The following is a 3928-nucleotide window of genomic DNA, read 5'->3' as shown; positions in this document are numbered from 1 at the left end:
TCTCTCCTTCTCTGAGACAAGTTCAAGGAAACGTCTCAGGGTTATGCAGTATTTTGAACAAAGTTTTGAAACGCTGACTTTGTTTAGGCCGTAGGTAAATATTTGCCTTGCAACGCAAGTCTGAGCTGTGGTGCCTGAGCAAGGGTTATCCAAATAGTGTCTTCACTCACCTCTGCCCTCGATAACAGCTCAGGCTTGGATAGGCTCACTTCTTGCTTTTGTAGCTTCCCATGATGTTTGACTAATTTCCTGCTAGGCACAGACCTTGGAGTATCCAAAACTTCAAAAGATCAAAGCAAGAACTCACTCCTAGCTTGTTTGTTTATAGTAAGTGAGGTGAAGACTGGTTCTCAGAGCGATGGAGGCAGCAACGCTGTGCTCCTTCAAGGGCCCTCCCGCCCAGCCATCTCACAGGGGTTGGCAGAGACCTTTGGGTTGGATCTTGACCCACACAAACACCCTTTTTCCACTCTGGCTGTGAAAGGATCATAGCTGGTGGTGGGATAGTTCTAGTTTTTCAAAGTTATTAATGTGAAAACATCTGATGCATGTTTCATGATGCATTTTTAGATGCATGTTGTACAGCTCCTGGGTGCTTCTGAAACTGTTTTGGCCTCTCTGCTTCTTTGGGTACTTCAAGAGATGGGATAAAGTAAGCCAGATAAAAACAAGGTGGAAAGAATGGAGGAAGTGGGTTTTTGGTAAAAGTAGGTGGGGTATCCCTTCCACTTTTCCAGGAAGAAAGGAAATTTGCAGACATCTGAGCAACCCCGGTTGAAAAGACTGAATTACTAGGTGAACCCAGGGACAAAAGAGCAGACAAGATTATATTATATTAGCTATATTAATTATATTCTGTTATCTTACCCTATGTTATGTTACATTTCGATGTTTCAGGAAAAGATTTCTGAAGCACCAGTCTGCTGTTACACATCCTTTCTCTGTCTTTTCAACAGATTGTCTCTCAGGCTGAGACCTGAAGTTACATTCAGATATTCACAAGAAATACAAGCGGAGCTGTGACCTTTCATCTCACTGCCATGTCAAAGCTGCCAGAAGTACTTAAGAAAGAACATAAGAACCAGAGCAAGCATGTAAGGTATTTTCCAAATACCCTCCTAGTGTCCAGCTACTTGTAGCTATAGGAGATGGTTTCCATTTGTTTAGCAGTTCTTAGTTAATTTATTTTCCATAAACCTATCATCTCCTCTGAAGAGATTGGATAAAAAATCCACATTTCTAGCATTCTGTGAGAAGTTCCAACCTTAACTATACACAGAATGAACCATGGCTTTTTGATCACTTTGAATCTGTCACATGATAGCTCCATATATTGTTTCACAGATGTTGTGCTGGAAGAGGCATTGAATAATTAGTCCTGATTTGCCCTCTCCCACAATCTTTTGGGCAATCCTGGATCTTGAACTTGGAGATGACATAGCTCCAGATTTCCTAGAAAGCTTAGGAGGCTGTACTCAAACTAGTACGCAGCTTTCACAGCACATGTATCTTGCTTTTGCATTGATCCATCCACACAGCAGTTCTCCACATCACCTATTCACTACTTTCTCCCTAAGCTCTGGTTCAGCTCTCAGACAGTGCGTGCGTAGAGCCTGCAACATCACTTCTTTTGAAGAGACAGTTTCTGAATGCAGAGTTCATTTGATAAGCAGTTCTGCATCCCTCAGGCCCAATTAGCTTGACCTGGCCAGTCTTCCCCTCCCCTATGTTACAGCATGTTCTGTGTTGCAGCTTCCCATGGAGGTGGGGGTAAGCGATGTGTATGGATGAGGTGAGTGTACAGGAAGAAAACAGGGACAATGGGAGCAGGGTTTTTCAATACTCATAGTACAAATAGAATCATTTAGGTTGGAAAAGACCCTTAAAATCATCAAGTCCAACCATAAGTCTATCACTGCCAAGTCCACCACTAAACCAACATCCCTAACTGCCACATCTACACATCTTTTAAATACCTCCAGGGATGGTGACTCAACCACTTCCCTGGGCAGCCTGTTCCAATGCTTGACAACCCTTTTGGTGAAGAAATTTTTCCTAATATCCAATCTAAACCTCCCCTGGCGCAACTGGAGGCTGTTTCCTCTCATCCTACCACTTGTTACTTGGTAGAAGAGACTAACCCCCACCTTGCTACAACCTCCTTTCAGGCAGCTGTAGAGATCAATAAGGTGTCCCCTGAGCCTCCTTTTCTCCAGACTAAGCAACCTCAGTTCCCTCAGCCTCTCCTCATAAGACTTGTGCTCTAGACCCTTCACCAGCTTTGTTGCCCTTCTTTGGACCCTCTCCAGCACCTCCATGTCTTTCTTGTAGTGAGGGACCCAAAACTGAACAGCGTATTTGAGATGTGGCCTCACCAGTGCTGAATACAGGGAGACGATCACTTCCTTAGTCCTGCTGGCTACACTATTTCTGATACAAGTCAGGATGCCATTTGCCTTCTTGGCCACCTGGGCACACTGCCAGCTCATATTCAGCTGGCTGTCAACCATAATGAGGGATGGGATTACCTGATTGTACATCTTGGTCTCCCTTTTTAGTCCATGGAAAGAAATACATTTTTTCTGACCATATGGCGCTTGCTTGTAATTACCTGCCGCACCGTAGGATGGGATGCATCCTGCCCTTGCTGGGTCTAATTCATGTCATGTACAATACAGGGAGTCCAGTCACAGACTCAGAGGAGAACACCAGCTCTGGGGACATCTATGCTTCATCAAATGAATCCTACCTCCTGGAGTGAGCCGCTCTGCATTTATCACCATTGCAGGCTTTTTGAGCAGAGGGGAATCTCAGCATGAAGATCCCAGGCATGCTGCTTCAGACAGGAGGTTGGCTTATTGCTCTGTGGTATGTAAAACATCCAGGTTGGTTTTAAATCATGTAGTCAAGGGACTGACAATCTAACCATATACATTGGACTCAGTGTTTACTCAGCCTCTCGGGTGGATTTTGCTCAGTGCTGTGTGCCTGTATTCCTAGCAGTATTTAAGTCAGTTACCTTAAAGTAGCTTAGGAACACCTCCATGAGTGCAGTCAGAGCTATGGCTATGACAGGGCTTATCCAGGCTGCAAGAGCAGCAGGCATGAGGCACCCAGTCTTTGCTGTGTTGACGGTATCTACTATAGCTTGAATTTTCTGTCTAAGCTGAGTTCTGTTCACATACGTGTCCCTAGCTCAGACTGACCAGTCCTCTCTCATCAAAAATGTAAAGCTTAAGATAACTGTTCCTGGATGTACCTGGGACCCTGGACCAGGAAGTTAATCACTGCTGGTCTGAAGAGATGAAAAAGTCCTTTAGAACAGAATTGAATTTAATCATCGGTTTTGTAACCCCTTATTTCAGTTCTCTCATAACCACCAAATGTGGCTTAATTTTTTTCGGTAAAAATAACAAGATTGGGAAATCATTGTGACCACTAGATGGCACGAACTGCTCAAATATACTGTCCAAAAGAGTCCAAAAAGCTGAAGTTTCTCAAGGAGAAGATACAAAAAATATACGGGAGGAACAAGTGCTAAGGATGCTCAAAGCCCTACCATTTGCTGAGGAGGACAGGATTTCAGTAAGATGTTTTGTGGTATGTGTCTGTTGGGCTGTTTCATGAGTTGTCCTCTCATGGTTGGGATTCCTCTGGAAGGAAATTTTTATGCACTGTCCTTGAAGCACTTGGAGTGACTGCTGGGCAGAGTCTGTCCCTCAGAATAATTAAATTGTGTTAACCTCGCTTGCACCTGGGGAGAAATACTCACAGTTTCTGTGCCTTATGAGATAACGAGTTTCCCCTTCCCGTATTGAATTTCTTATCTGAAAATTTCCACTGATCTAGGTAAGAACAGGACAACGCACTTAGCCAGGGTGCCTGCCACTACACCCCAGTCATCCTGGGAAATGATATACGGACATCT

The sequence above is a fragment of the Strix uralensis genome, chromosome 5 (assembly GCF_047716275.1).
Source record: "Strix uralensis isolate ZFMK-TIS-50842 chromosome 5, bStrUra1, whole genome shotgun sequence".
Lineage (NCBI taxonomy): Eukaryota > Metazoa > Chordata > Aves > Strigiformes > Strigidae > Strix > Strix uralensis.
The sequence above is the reverse complement of the archived record's forward strand: the minus strand, read 5'-3'. Positions refer to the sequence as shown.